Here is a 17,424-nt window from a genome sequence, read left to right as displayed (position 1 = left end):
TGTGAATGAAGAAAATTATTTCATGCACTAAAAATGAACACCAAAGTTTTGTTATCCACGTTTGGGAAATTCCACTAGTACAACTCCTAATAGCTTGGTGGAATTTTTAAGAAAGAGATTTCTAATTGATCCTAACATATTTTAATTGTGGTGGATATGCATGCGAAAAACATGTTGAAGATACAAATGATTTAATGATCCAAAAAGTTCAAGGAGTAGAAAAAATTAAATACTCAAGTTAACGTGCGGTGGGATATTAACCATAGCCAAAGAACCCACTTTTTGCCTATCTTACAAAATGAAAATTTTAGATTTTTATTATGTATGCCAAAAAAGTTGAAAACTATAATAAATGTGAGTGAAAAAAATTATTTCACGTACTAAAAATAATCACCAAAAGTTTGTTAACCAAGTTTGGGAAATTCCACTACTATAACCCCTAATTGCTTGGTGGAATTTATTAAGAAAGAGAATTCTAATTGATCATAATATGTTTTAAATGTAGTGGATATGCATGACAGAAACATGTTGAAGATGCAAATGACGTAATGATCCAATTATTTTAAGGAGTAGAAAAAATTAAATTCTCAATTTATTGTGCGGTGGGATATTTACTAGAGCCAAACAACCCACTTTTTGCCTATTTTACAAAAAGCGGACATAAAAAATCACATATACTTTTTTAAATTATCACTCTCAGCTTTTGTGTATTTCTATTTTGGATGTTCAATTTTTTTCAAACTTGAGTTTTCTCTCTCCTTGTTTTCTCCTAAACAAAATGATAAGGCAAATATAGATCACAACAAAATGAAAAATTTAGAGTTTATGAATACAAAAAAATTTGAAAAAAATAATCAATGTGAGTGAAGAAAATTATTTCTCGCAATAAAAATGAACACCAAAGTTTTGTTATCCACGTTTGGGAAATTCCACTTGTACAACCCCTAATAACTTGGTGGAATTTTATAAGAAAGAGATTTCTAGTTGATCCTAACATGTTTTAAATGTGGTGGATATGTATGCCAGAAATATGTTGAAGATGCAAATGACCTAATGATCCAAAAATTTCAAGGTGTAGAAAAATTTAAATTGTCAAGTAAACGTGCAGTGGGATATTTACCAGAGCCAAACAACCCACTTTTTGCCATTTTTAAAAAAAGCGGAATTAAAAAATCACAGATACTTTTTGGAATTATCTCTCCCAGAATTTGTGCATTTCCATATTTGTTGTTCAATTTTTTTTCAAATTTGAGTTTTCACTCCCCCAGTTTTCTCGTAAACAAAAAGATAAGGCAAATATAGATCACAACAAAATAAAAAATTTAGAGTTTATGAATGCAAAAAAATTTGAAATCTATAATTAAAGTGAGTGAAGAAAATTAATTCACGCACTAAAAATGAACACCAAAGGTTTGTTATCCACGTTTGGGAAATTCCACTAGTTCAACCCCTAATAGCTTGGTGGAATTTTATACGAAAGAGATTTCTAATTGATCCTAACATGGTTTAAATGTGGTGGATATGCATGCGATAAACATGTTGAAGATGCAAATGACCTAATTATCCAAAAATTTCAATGAGTAGAAGAAAATAAATTCTCAAGTTAACATGCGGTGGGATATACCAGAGCTAAACAACCCACTTTTTGCCTATTTTACAAAAAGCAAACCTAAAAACTCACAAATACATTTTGGAATTATCTCTCTCACCATTTGTGCATTTCCATTTTGGATGTTCAATTTTTTTTCAAACTTGAGTTTTCACTCTCCCAGTTTTCTCGTAAACAAAAAGATCAGGCAAATATAGATCAGAACAAAATGAAAATTTTAGAGTTTATGATGTATGCAAAAATTTTTGTAAACTTTAATAAATGTGAGTGAAGAAAAATATTTCACGCACTAAAAATGAACACCAAAGTTTTCTTATCCACGTTTGGGAAATTCCACTAGTAGAACCACTAATAGCTTGGTGGAATTTTATAAGAAGGAGATTTCTAATTGATCCTGACATGTTTTAAATGTGGTGGATATGCATGCCAGAAACATATTGAAGATGCAAATGACGCAATGCTCCAAAAATTTCGAGTAGAAAAAATTAAATTCTAAAGTTAACGTGCGTTGGGATATTTACCAGTGCCAAATAACCCACTTTTTGCCTATTTGACAAAAAGCGGACCTAAAAAACCACCTATACTTTTTTAAATTATATGTATCAGCTTTTGTGTATTTCTATTTTGGATGTTCCATTTTTTTCAAACTTGAGTGGTCACTCTCCTAGCTTTCTCGTGAACAAAATGATAAGGCAAATATAGATCACAACAAAATGAAAAAATTTAGTGTTTATGTATGCATAAATATTTGTAAACTATAATAAATGTGAGTGAAGGAAATTATTTCACGCACTAAAAATGAACACCAAAGTTTTGTTATCCACGTTTGGGAAATCCCACTAGTATAAAACCCCTAATGGTTTGGTGGAGTTTTATAAGAAAGAGATTTCTAGTTGATCCTAACATGTTTTAAATATGTTGGATTTGCATGCCAGAAACATGTTGAAGATGCAAATGACCTAGTGATCAAAAAATTACAAGGAGTAGAAAAAATTAAATTCGCAAGTTAATGTGCGGTGGGATATTTACCAGAGCCAAACAACCCAGTTTTTGCCTATTTTACAAAAAGTGGACCTTAAAAATCACAGATACTTTTTGGAATTACCTCTCTCAACATTTTTGCATTTCCATCTTGGATGTTGAATTTTTTTTCAAACTTAAGGTTTCACTTCCCCAGTTTTCTCGTATACCAAAAAATAAACATTGTAGAGTTAATTTATGCAAAAAAAATTGAAAACTACACTAAATGTGAGTGAAGAAAATTAATTCACGCACTAAAAATGAACACCAAAGGTTTGTTATCCACGTTTGGGAAATTCCACTCGTACAACCCCTAATAGCTTGGTGGAATATTCTAAGAAAGTGATTCTAATTGATCCTAATATGGTTTAAATGTGGTGGATATGCATGCCAGAAACATGTTGAAGATGCAAATGCCTTAATGATCTAAAAATTTCAAGGCGTAGAAAAAATTTAATTCTCAAGTTAACATGCGGTGGGGTATTTACCAGAGCCAAACAACCCACTTTTTACCTATTTTACAAAAAGTGAACCTAAAAACTCACAAATACTTTTTGGAATTATCTCTCTCAGCATTTGTTCATTTCCATTTTGGATGTTCAATTTTTTTTCAGACTTGTGTTTTCAATCCACCATTTTTCACGTATACAAAAAGATCAGGCAAATATAGATCACAAAAAAATGGAAATTTAAGAGTTTATGTATGTAAATAATTTGAAAACTATAATAAATGTGAGTTAAGAAAATTATTTCACGCACTAAAAATGAACACCTAAGTTTTATTTCCACGTTTGAGAAATTCCACTAGTACAACCCCAAATAGCTTGGTGGAATTTTATAAGAAAGAGATTTCTAATTGATCCTAACATGTTTTAAATGTGGTGGATATGCATGCCAGAAACAAGTTGAAGATGAAAATGACCTAATTATAAAAAAATTTCAAGGAGTAGAAAAAATTAAATTCTCAAGTTAACGTGCGGTGGGATGTACCAAAGCCAAACAACCAACTTTTTGCCTATTTTACAAAAAGCGTTCCTAAAAACTCACAAATACTTCTTGGAATTATCTCTCTCAGGATTTGTGCATTTCGATTTTGGATGTTCAATTTTTTTTCAAACTTGATTTTCTCTCTCCCAATTTTCTCGTAAACAAAAAGATAAGGCAAATATAGATCACAACAAAATGAAAATTTTAGAGTTTATTATGTATGCAAAAAAAATTAAAAACTATAATAAATGTGAGTGAATAAAATTATTTCACTTACTAAAAATGAACACCAAAGTTTTGTTATCCACGTTTGGGAAATTTCACATGTACAAGCCCTATTAGCTTGGTGGAATTTTATAAGAAAGAGATTTCTAATTGATCCTAACATGTTTTAAATGTGGTGGATATGCATGCCAGAAACATGTTGAAGATGCAAATGATGTAATAATCCAAAAAGTTCAAGGAGTAGAAAAAATTAAATTCTCAAGTTAACGTGCGGTGGGATATTAACTAGAGCCAAAGAACCCACTTTTTGCCGATTTTACAAAAAGCGGACATAAAAAATCACATATACTTTTTTGAATCGTCTCTCTCAGCTTTTGTGTATTTCCATTTTGGATGTTCAATTTTTTTCAGACATGAGTTTTCACTATCGTAGTTTTCTCGTAAAAAAATGATAAGGCAAATATAGATCACAACAAAATGAAAAATTTAGAGTTTATGTATGCATAAAAATTTGAAAACTATAATAAATGTGAGTGAAAAAAATTATTTCACGCACTAAAAATAATCACCAAATATTTTTATCCAAGTTTTGGAAATTTCACTACTATAACCCTGAATAGCTTGGTGGAATTTAATAAGAATGAGATTTCTAATTGATCCTAACATGTTTTAAATATAGTGGATATGCATGAAAGAAACATGTTGAAGATACAAATGACGTAATGATCCAAATATTTTGAGTAGAAAAAATTAATTTCTCAATTTAACGTGCGGTGGCATATTTACCTGAGCCAAACAACCCACTTTTTGCCTATTTTACAAAAAGCGGACATAAAAAATCACATATACTTTTTTGAATTATCACTCTCAGATTTTGTGTATTTCTATTTTGGATGTTCAATTTTTTTCAAACTTGAGTTTTCTCGTAAACAAAATGATAAGGCAAATATAGATCACAACAAATTGAAAATTTTTGAGTTTATGAATACAAAAAAATTTGAAAACTATAATAAATGTGAGTGAAGAAAATTATTTCTCGCAATAAAAATGAACACCAAAGTTTTGTGATCCACGTTTGGGAAAATCCACTCGTACAACCCCTAATAGCTTGATGGAATTTTATAAGAAATATTTCTAGTTGATCCTAACATGTTTTAAATGTGATGGATATGTATGCCAGAAACGTTTTGAAGATGCAAATGATCTAATGATGCAAAAATTTCAAGGAGTAGAAAATTTTAAATTGTCAAGTAAACATGCAGTGGGATATTTACCAGAGCCAAACAACCCACTTTTTGCCATTTTTACAAAAAGCGGACCTAAAAAATCACAGATAGTTTTTGGAATTATCTCTCTCAGCATTTGTGCATTTCTATTTTTGATGTTCAATTTTTTTTCAAACTTCAGTTTTCACTCCCTCAGTTTTCTCGTAAACAACAAGATAAGGCAAATATAGATCACAACAAAATAAAAAATATAGAGTTTATGTATGCAAAAAAAATTGAAATCTATAATAAAAGTGAGTGAAGAAAATTAATTCACACACTAAAAATGAACACAAAAGGTTTGTTATCCACGTTTGGAAATTCCACTAGTACAACCCCTAATAGCTTCGTGGAATTTTATAAGAAAGAGATTTCTAATTGATCCTAACATGTTTTAAATGTGGTGGATATGCATGAGATAACCATGTTGAAGATGCAAATGACCTAATGATCCGAGAATTTCGAGTAGAAAAAAATAAATTCTCAAGTTAACATGCGGTGGGATAAAGCAGAGCCAAACATCCCACATTTTACCTATTTTACAAAAACCGAACAAAAAACTCACAAATACTTTTTGGAATTATCTCTCTCAGCATTTGTGCATTTCCATTTTGGATGTTCCATTTTTTTTCAAACTTGAGTGTTCACTCTCCCAGTTTTCTCATAAACAAAAAGATAAGGCAAATATAGATCATAACAAAATGAAAATTTTAGAGTTTATTATGTATGCAAAAAAATTTGAAAACTATAATAAATGTGTGTGAAGAAAAATATTTCACGCACTAAAAATGAACACCAAAGTTTTCTTATCCACGCTTGGGAAGTTCCACTAGTACAACCCCTAATAGCTTGGTGGAATTTTATAAGAAAGAGATTTCTAATTGATCCTAACATGTTTTAAATGTAGTGGATATGCATGCCAAAAACATGTTGAAGATACAAATGATCCAAAAATATCGAGTAGATAAAAATAAATTCTCATGTTAACGTGAGTTGGGCTATTTACCAGAGCCAAACAACCCACTTTTTTCCGATTTTACAAAAAGCGGACCTAAAAAATCACATATACTTTTTTTGAATTATCTCTATCAGCTTTTGTGTATTTCCATTTTGGATGTTCAGTTTTTTACAAACTAGAGTTTCACTCTCCTTTTTTTCTCGATTAGGAGTCTCTTTCTTATAAAATTCCACCAAGCTATCCGGGGTAGTACTAATGGAATTTCCCCAATGTAGATAACAAAACATTGGTGTTCATTTCTAGTGCATGAAAATAATTTTCTTCACCCACATTTATTATAGTTTTAAAATTCTTTTGCTTACATAAACTCTAAAATTTCCTTTTTGTTATGATCTATATTTGCCTTATCTTTTTGTTTAAGAGAAAACTAGGAGAGTGAAAAACTCAAGTTCGAAAAAAAACATTGAACATCCAAAATGGAAATGCACAAACGCTGAGAGACATAATTCCAAAAAGTATCTGTGATTTTTTAGGTCCACTTTTTGTAAAATAGGCAAAAAGTTGGTTGTTTGGCTTTGGTAAATATCCCACCGCACGTTAACTTGAGAATTTTAATTTTTTCTATTGCTTGAAATTTTTGGATCATTAGGTCATTTGCATCTTCAACATGTTTTTGGCACGCATATCCACCATATTTAAAACATGTTAGGATCACTCAGGAATCTCTTTCTTATAAAATTCCACCAAGCTAAGTGGGGTTGTACAAGTGGAATTTCCCCAACATGGATAACAAAACTTTGGTGTTCATTTTTAGTGCGTGAAAATAATTTTCTTCACTCATATTTATTTTAGTTTTCAAATACTTTTGCATACATAAACTCTAAAATTTCCATTTTGTTGTGATATATATTTCCCTTATCTTTTTGTTTACGAGAAAACTGAAAGAGTGAAAAAATCATGTATGAAAAAAAAAATTGAAAATCGAAAATGGATATGCACAAATGCAGAGAGAAATAATTCCAAAAAGTATCTATGATTTTTTAGATCTGTTTTTTGTAAAATAGGCAAAAAGTGGGTTGTTTGGCTCTAGTAAATATCCCAACGCACGTTAACTTGGGAATTTTAATTTTTTCTAGTCCTTGAAATTTTTGGATCATTAGGTCATTTGCATCTTCAACATGTTTCTGGCACACATATCCACCACATTTAAAACATGTTAGGATCAATCAGGAATCTCTTTCTAATAAAATTTCACCAAGCAATCTGGGGTTGTACTAGTGGAATTTCCCCAACATGGATAACAAAACTTTAGTGTTCATTTTTAGTACGTGAAAATAATTTTCTTCACTCACATTTATTATAGTTTTCAAATTCTTTTGCATACATAAACTCTAAAATTTCCATTTTGTTGTGATCTATATTTGCCTTATCTTTTTGTTTACGAGAAAACTGGGAGATAGAAAAACTCAAGTTTGAAGAACAAATTGAACATCAAAAATGGAAATGTACAAATGCTGAGAGAGATAATTCCTAAAAGTATCTGTGATTTTTTAGGTCCGTTTTTTGTTAAATAGGCTAAAAGTAGGTGGTTTGGCTCTGGAAAATATCCCACCGCATGTTAAACTGAGACTTATACTTTTTTCTACTTCATGAAATTTTTGGATCATTAGGTCATTTGCATCTTCAATATGTTTCTAGCACGCATTTCCACCACATTTAAAACGGGTTAGGATCAATTAGGAGTCTTTTTCTTATAAAATTCCACCAAGCTATCCGGGGTAGTACTATTGGAATTTCCCCAATGTATATAACAAAACATTGGTGTTCATTTCTAGTGCGTGAAAATAATTTTCTTCACTCAAATTTATTATAGTTTTCAAATTCTTTTGCATACATAAACTCTAAAATTTCCATTTTGTTATGATCTATATTTGCCTTATCTTTCTGTTTAAGAGAAAACTGGGAGCGTGAAAAACTAAAGTTCTAAAAAAAAAATTGAACATCGAAAATGGAAATGAACAAATGCTGAGAGAGATAATTCCAAAAAGTATCTGTGATTTTTTAGGTCCGCTTTTTGTAAAATAGGCAAAAAGTGGGTTGTTTGGCTTTGGTAAATTTCCCACCACACGTTAACTTGAGAATTTTAATTTTTTCTATTGCATGAAATTTTTTGATCATTAGGTCATTTGCATCTTCAACATGTTTCTGGCACGCATATCCACCACATTTAAAACATGTTAGGATCATTCAGGAATCTCTTTCTTATAAAATTCCACCAAGCTATATGGGGTTGTACTAGTGGAATTTCCCCAACGTGGATAACAAAACTGTGGTGTTCATTTTTAGTGCGTGAAAATAATTTTCTTCACTCACATTTGTTATAGTTTTCAAATTCTTTTGCATACAAAAACTCTAAAATTTCCATTTTGTTGTGATCTATATTTGCCTTATCCTTTTGTTTACGAGAAAACTGGGAGAGTGAAAAACTCAAGTTTGAAAAAAAAAATCGAGCATCCAAAATGGAAATACAAAAATGCTGAGAGTGGTAATTCCAAAAAGTATCTGTGATTTTTTAGGTCCGCTTCTTTTACAATAGGCAAAAATTGGGTTGTTTGGCTCGCGTAAATATCCCACCGCACGTTAACTAGAGAATTTTAATTTTTTCTACTCCTTGAAATATTTGGATCATTAGGTCATTTTCATCTTCAACATGTTTCTGGCATGCATATCCACCACATTTAAAACATGTTAGGATCAATTTGGAATCTCTTTCTTATAAAATTCCACCAAGCTATCTGGGGTTGTACAAGTGCAATTTCCTCAACGTGGATAAAAAAAAGTTTGGTGTTCATTTTTAGTGCGTGAAAATAATTTTCTTCACTCACATTTATTATATTTTTCAAATTCTTTTGTACACAAAAAATCTAAATTTTCCATTTTGTTCTGGTCTATATTTGCCTTATCTTTTTGTTTACGAGAAAACTGGGAGAGAGAAAAACTCATGTTTGAAAAAAAAAATAAAAATCGAAAATGGAAATGCACAAATGCAGAGAGAGATAATTCCAAAAAGTATCTATGATTTTTTAGCTCCGATTTTTGTAAAATAGGCAAAAAGTGGGTTGTTTGGCTCTAGTAAATATCCCACCGCACATTAACATGAGAATTTTAATTTTTTCTAGTCCTTAAAATTTTTGGATTATTTGGTCATTTGCATCTTCAACGTGTTTTTGGCACACATATCCACCACATTTAAAACATGTTAGGATCACTCAGGAATCTCTTTCTTATAAAATTCCACCAAGCTATCTGGGGTTGTACTAGTGGAATTTCCCAAACGTGGAGAACAAAACTTTGGTGTTCATTTTTAGTGCGTGAAAATAATTTTCTTCACTCACATTTATTGTAGTTTTCAAATTGTTTTGCATACATAAACTCTAAAATTTCCATTTTGTTGTGATCTATATTTACCTTATCTTTTTGTTTACGAGAAAACTGGGAAAGTGAAAAACTCAAGTTTGAAAAAAAAATCGAACATCCAAAATGGAAATGCACAAATGCTGAGAGAGATAATTCCAAAAAGTATCTGTGATTTTTTAGGTCTGCTTTTTGTAAAATAGGCAAAAAGTGGGTTGTTTGGCTCTGGTAAATATCCCACCGCACGTTAACTAGAGAATTTTAATTTTTTCTACTCCTTGAAATATTTGGATCATTAGGTCATTTGCATCTTCAACATGTTTCTGGCATGCATATCCACCACATTTAAAACATGTTAGGATCAATTTGGAATCTCTTTCTTATAAAATTCCTCCAAGCTTTCTAGGGTTGTACATGTGGAATTTCCCCAACGTGGATAACAAAAATTTTGGGGTTCATTTTTAGTGCGTGAAAATAATTTTCTTCACTCACATATATTATAGTTTTCAAATTCTTTTGCATACAAAAACTCTAAAATTTACATTTTGTTCTGATCTATATTTGCTTTATCTTTTTGTTTACGAGAAAACAGGAAGAGTGAAGAACTCATGTTTGAAAAAAAAATTGAAAATCAAAAACGAAAATGCAGAAATGCAAAGAGAGATAATTCCATAAAGTATCTATGATTTTTTAGGTCCGCTTTTTGTAAAATAGGCAAAAAGTGGGTTGTTTGGCTCTAGTAAATATCCCACCGCACGTTAACTTGAGACTTTTAATTTTTTCTAGTCCTTAAAATTTTTGGATCATTAGGTCATTTGCAACTTCAATATTTTTTTGGCACACATATCCACCACATTTAATACATGTTAGGATCACTCAGGAATCTCTTTCTTATAAAATTCCACCAAGCTATCTAGGGTCTTACTAGTGGAATTTCCCCAACGTGGATAACAAAACTTTGGTGTTCATTTTTAGTGCGTGAAAATAATTTTCTTCACTCACATTTATTATAGTTTTCAAATTCTTTTGCATACATAAACTCTAAAATTTCCATTATGTTGTGATCTATATTTGCCTTATCTTTTTGTTTATGAGAAAACTGGGAGTCTGAAAAACTCAAGTTTTAAAAAAAAAATTGAACATCCAAAATGGAAATGCACAAATGCATAGAGAGATAATTCCAAAAAGTATCTATGATTTCTTAGGTCCCTTTTTTTTGTAAAATAGGAAAAAAATGGGTAGTTTTGCTCTGGTTAATATCCCAAGCACGTTAACATGAGAATTTTAATTTTTTCTATAGCTTGAAATTTTTGGATTACTAAGTCATTTGCATCTTCAACATGTTTCTAGCACATATATCCACCACTTTTAAAACATGTTAGGATCAATTAGGAATCTTTTTCTTATAAAATTCCACCAAGCTATCTGGGGTTGTACTAGTGAAATTTCCCCAACGTGGATAAAAAAACTTTGGTGTTAATATTTAGTGCGTGAAGATAATATTTGTTTTAGTTTTCAAATTCTTTTGCATACGTAAACTCTAAAATTTCCACATTGTTGTGATCTATATTTCCCTTATCTTTTTGTTTACTAGAAAATAGGGAGAGTGAAAAACTAAAGTTTGAAAAAAAAATTGAACATTCAAAATGGAAATGCACAAATGCTGAGAGAGATAAATTCCAAAAAGTATCTGTGATTTTTTAGGTCCGGTTTTTGTAAAATAGGCAAAAAGTGGGTTGGTTGGCTCTGGTAAATTTCCCACCACACGTTAACTTGGGAATTATAATTTTTTCTTAGCCGAGAAATTGTTGGATCATTAGGTCATTTGCATCTTCAACATGCTTCTGGCATGCTTATCCACCACATTTAAAATATGTTAGGATCAATTAGAAATCTTTCTTATAAAATTCGACCAAGCTATCTGGGGTTGAACTAGTGGAATTTCCCCAACGTGGATAACAAAACTTTTGTGTTCATTTTTAGTGCGTGAAAATAATTTTCTTCACTCACATTTATTATAGTTTTAAAATTCTTTTGCATATATAAATTCTAAAATTTCCATTTTGTTGTAATCTATATTTGCCTTACCTTTTTGTTTACGAGAAAACTGGGAGAGTGAAAAACTCAAGTTTGAAAAAAAAATTGAACATCCAAAATGGAATTGCACAAATGCTGAGAGAGAAAATTACAAAAAGTATATGTGATTTTTTAGGTCTGCTTTTTGTAAAATAGGGAAAAAGTGGGTTGTTTGGCTCTAGTAAATATCCCACCTCACGTTAACTTGAGAATTTTAATTTTTTCTACTCCATGAAATTTTTGGATCATTAAGTCATTTGCATCTTCTACATGTTTCTCGCATGCATATCCACCACATTTAAAATATGTTATGATCAATTAGGCATCTCTTTCTTATAAAATTACACAAGGTATCTGGGGTAATACCAATGAAATTTCCACAACCTGGATAACAAAACTTTGGTATTCATTTTTAGTGCGTGAAAATAATATTCTTCTCTCACATTTATTATAGTTTTCAAATTCTTTTGCATACATAAACTCTAAAATTTCCATTTTTTTGTGATCTATATTTGCCTTATCTTTTTGTTTACGAGAAAACTCGGAGAGAGAAAAACTCAAGTTTAAAAAAAAAATTGAACATCCAAAATGGAAATGCACAAATGCTGAGAGAGATAATTCCATAAAGAATCTGTGATTTTTTAAGTCCGCTTTTTGTAAAATAGGCAAAAAGTGGGTTGTTTGGCTTTGGTAAATATCCCACAGCACGTTAACTTGAGAATTTTAATTTTTTCTACTCCTTGAAATTTTGGATCATTAGGTCATTTGCATCTTCAACATGTTTGTGGCATGCATATCCACCACATTTAAAACATGTTAGGATCAATTAGGAATCTCTTTCATTTAAAATTCCACCAAGCTATCTGGGGTTGTACTAGTGGAATTTCTCCAACGTGGATAACAAAACTTTTGTGTTCTTTTCTAGTGCGTTAAATTAATTTTCTTGACTCACATTTATTATAGTTGTCAAATTCTTTTGTATACATAAACTGTAAAATTGCCATGTTGTTGTGATCTATATTTGCCTTATCTTTTTGTTTACGAGAAAACTGGGAGAGAGAAAAACTCAAGTTCGAAAAAAAAAATGAACATCGAAAATGGAAATTCACAAATGCTGAGAGAGATAATTCAAAAAAGTATACATGATTTTTTAGGTCCGCTTTTTGTAAAAAAGGAAATAAGTGGGTTGTTTGGCTCAAGTAAATATCCCACCGCACGTTAACTTGAGAATTTTAATTTTTTCTTCTCCTTGAAATTTTGGCATCATTAGGTCATTTGCATCTTCAACATGTTTCTGGCACTCATATCCACCACATTTAAAACATGCTAGGATCAATTAGGAATCTCTTTCTTATAAAATTCCACCAAGCTATCTGGGCTGGTACTAGTGGAATTTCCCAAACGTGGATAACAAAACTTTGGTGTTCATTTTTAGTGCGTGAAAATAATTTTCTTCACTCACATTTATTATAGTTTTCATATTCTTTTGCAGACATAAACTCTAAAATTTCCATTTTGTTGTGATCTATATTTTCCTTATCTTTTTGTTTATGAGAAAACTGGTAGTGTGAAAAGCTCAAGTTTGAAAAAAAAAATTGAACATCCAAAATGGAAATGCTCAAATGCAGAGAGAGATAATTCCAAAAAGTATATGTGATTTTTTAGGTCTGCTTTTTGTAAAAAAGGCAAAAAGTGGGTTGTTTGGCTCAGGTAAATATCCCACCGCACGTTAACTTGAGAATTTTAATTTTTTCTTCTCCTTGAAATTTTTGCATCATTAGGTCATTTGCATCTTCAACATGTTCCTGGCACACATATCCACCATATTTAAAACATGTTAGGATCAATTAGAAATCTTTTTCTTATAAAATTCCACCAAGCTATCTGGGGTTGTACTAGTGGAATTTCCCCAACATGGATAAAAAAAATTTGGTGTTCATTTTTAGTGCGTGAAAATAATATTTGTTATAGTTTTTAAATTCTTTTTCATACGTAAACTCTAAAATTTCCACTTTGTTGTGATCTATGTTTGCCTTATCTTTTTGTTTAGGAGAAAACAGGGAGAGTGACAAACTCAAGTTTGAAAAAAAAATTGAACGTTCAAAATGGAAATGCACAAATGCCGAGAGAGATAATTCCAAAAAGTATTTGTGATTGTTTAGGTCCGCTTTCGGTAAAATAGGCAAAAAGTGGGTTGGTTGGCTCTGGTAAATTTCCCACCGCACGTTAACTTGAGAATTATAATTTTTTCTTAGACTTGAAATTTTTGGATCATTAGGTCATTTGCATCTTCAACATGTTTCAAGCATGCTTATCCACCACATTTAAAATATGTTAGGATCAATTAGAAATCTTTCTTATAAAATTTGACCAAGCTATATGGGGTTGTACTAGTGGAATTTCCCCAACGTGGATAACAAAACTTTTGTGTTCATTTTTAGTGCGTGAAAATAATTTTCTTCAATCACATTTATTATAGTTTTAAAATTCTTTTGCATACCTAAATTCTAAAATTTCCATTTTGTTGTGATCTATATTTGCCTTACCTTTTTGTTTACGAGAAAACTGGGAGAGTGAAAAACTCAAGTTTGAAAAAAAAAATTGAACATCCAAAATGGAATTGCACAAATGCTGAGAGAGATAATTCCAAAAAGTATCTTTGATTTTGTAGGTCCGCTTTTTGTAAAATAGGGAAAAAGTGGGTTGTTTGGCTCTAGTAAATGTCCCACCTCACGTTAACTTGAGAATTTTAATTTTTTCTACTCCATGAAATTTTTGGATCATTAAGTCATTTGCATCTTCAACATATTTCTGGCATGCATATCCACCACATTTAAAACATGTTATGATCAATTAGGAATCTCTTTCTATTAAAATTACACAAGTTATCTGGGGTAATGCTAATGAAATTTCCATAACGTGGATAACAAAACTTTGGTATTCATTTTCAGTGCGTGAAAATAATTTTCTTCTCTCACATTTATTATAGTTTTCAAATTCTTTTGCATACATAAACTCTAAAATTTCCATTTTGTTGTGATCTATATTTGCCTTATCTTTTTGTTGACGAGAAAACTCGGAGAGTGAAAAACTCAAGTTTGAAAAAAAAAATTGAACATCCAAAATGGAAATGCACAAATGCTGAGAGAGATAATTCCATAAAGAATCTGTGATTTTTTAAGTCCGCTTTTTGTAAAGTAGGCAAAAAGTGGGTTGTTTGGCTTTGGTAAATATCCCACAGCACGTTAACCAGAGAATTTTAATTTTTTATACTACTTGAAATTTTTGGATCATTAGGTCATTTGCATCTTCAACATGTTTGTGGCATGCATATCCACCACATTTAAAACATGTTAGGATCAATTAGGAATCTCATTCATATAAAATTCCACCAAGCTATCTGGGGTTGTAGTAGTGGAATTTGTCCAACGTGGATTACAAAACTTTTGTGTTCTTTCTTAGTGCGTTAAAATAATTTTCTTCACTCACATTTATTATAGTTGTCAAATTATTTTGCATACAAAAAATATAAAATTGCCATTTTGTTGTGATCTTTATTTGCCTTATCTTTTTGTTTACGAGAAATCTCGGAGAGTGAAAAACTCAACTTCGAAAAAAAAATTGAACATCCAAAATGGAAATGCACAAATGCTGTGAGAGATAATTCCAAAAAGTATCATTGATTTTTTAGGTCCGCTTTTTGTAAAATAGGCAAAAAGTGGATTGTTTGGCACTAATAAATATCCCACTGCTCGTTAACTTGAGAATTTTAATTTTTTCAACTTCTTGAAATTTTTGGATCATAGGTCTTTTGCATCTTCAACCTGTTTGTAGCACGCATACCCACCACATTTAAAACATGTTAGGATCAATAAGGAATTTGTTTCTTATAAAATTCCACCAAGCTATCTGGGGTTGAACTTGTGGAATTTCCCCAATGTGGTTAACAAAAATTTGGTGTTCATTTTTTGTGTGTGAAAATGATTTTCTTCACTCACATTTATTATAGTTTTCAAATTCTTTTGCATACATAAACTCTAAAATTTCCATTTTTTTGTGATCTATATTTGTCTTATCTTTTTATTTACACGAAAATAGGGAGAGTGAAAAACTCAAGTTTGAAAAAAAAAATTGAACATCCAAAATGGAAATGCACAAATGCTGAGAGAGATAAGTCCAACAAGTATCTGCGATTTTTTAGGTCCGTTTTTTGTAAAATAGGGAAAAAGTGGATTGTTTGGCTCTAGTAAATATGCCACCTCACGTTAACTTGAGTATTTTAATTTTTTCTACTCCATGAATTTTTTGGATCATTAAGTCATTTGCATCTTCAACATGTCTCTGGCATGCATATCCACCACATTTAAAACATGTTAAGATCAATTAGGAATCTCTTTCTTATAAAATTACACAAGTTATCTGGGGTAATACAAATGAAATTTCAACAACATGGGTAACAAAACTTTGGTATTCGTTTTTAGTGCGTGAAATAATTTTCTTCTCTCACATTTATTATAGTTTTCAAATTCTTTGGCATACATAAACTCTAAAATTTCCATTTTGTTCTGATCTATATTTGCCTTATCTTTTTGTTTACAAGAAAACTAGGAGAGCGAAAATTGAAATTCACAAATGGTTAGAGTGATAATTCCAAAAAGTATTTGTGATGTTTTAGGTTCGCTTTTTGTAAAATAGGCAAAATGTGGGTTGTTTGGCTCTGGTAAATATCCCACCGCACATTAACTTGAGAATTTTAATTTTTTCTACTCCCTGAAATTTTTGGATCATTAGGTCATTTGCATCTTCAAAATGTTTTTGGCATGCATATCTACCACATTTAAAACAAGTTAGGATCAATTCAGAATCTCTTTCTTATAAAATTCCACCAAGCTATCGGGGTTGTACTAGTGGAATTTCCCCAACGTGGATAACTAACTTTTGTGTTCATTTTTTGTGCGTGAAAATAATATTTATTATAGTTTTCAAATTCTTTGGCATACATAAACTCTAAAATTTCCTCATTGTTGTGATCTTTATTTGCCTTATCTTTTTGTTTACGAGATAACAGGAAGAGTGAAAAACTCAAGTTTGAAAAAAAAAATTGAACATCCAAAATGGAAATGCACAAATTCTGAGAGAGATAATTCCAAAATGTATCTGTGATTTTTTAGGTCCACTTTTTGTAAAATAGGCTAAAAGTGGGTGGTTTGGCTCTGGAAAATATCCCACTGCACGTTAACTTGAGAATTTTAATTTTTTCTACTCCTTGAAATTTTGGATTGTTAGGTCATTTGCCTCTTCAACATGCTTTTGGCATGCATATCCACCACATTTAAAACATGTTAGGATATATTTGGAATCTCTTTCTTATAAAATTCCACGAAGCTATCTGGGGTTGTACTAGTTGAATTTTCCCATCGTGGATAACAAGACTTTGGAGTTCATTTTTAGTGCGTGAAAATAATTTTCTTCTCTCACATTTATTATTGTTTTCAAATTATTTTGCATACATAAAATCTAAAATTTCCATTTTGTTGTAATCTATATTTGCATTATCTTTTTGTTTACGAGAAAACTGGGAGAGAGAAAAACTCAAGTTTGAAAAAAAAATTGAACATTCAAAATGGAAATGCACAAATGCTGAGAGAGATAATTCCAAAAAGTTTCTGTGATTTTTTGGTCCGCTTTTTGTAAAATAGGCAAAAAGTGGGTCGTTTGGCTCTTGTAAATATGCCACCTTTCGTTAACTTCAGAATTTTAATTTTTTCTACTCCTTGAAATTTTTGGTTCCTTAGGACATTTGCATCTTCAATATGTTTCTGGCATGCATATCCACCACATTTAAAACATGTTAGGATCAATTAAAAATC

This window comes from Aristolochia californica, unplaced genomic scaffold (genome assembly GCF_029961685.1).
Source record: "Aristolochia californica isolate CCGP_79_NKW_82.1479 unplaced genomic scaffold, dmAriCali1.0.hap1 SCAF_14, whole genome shotgun sequence".
Taxonomy (NCBI): Eukaryota; Viridiplantae; Streptophyta; class Magnoliopsida; order Piperales; family Aristolochiaceae; genus Aristolochia; species Aristolochia californica.
Note: the sequence above shows the minus strand (reverse complement) of the source record.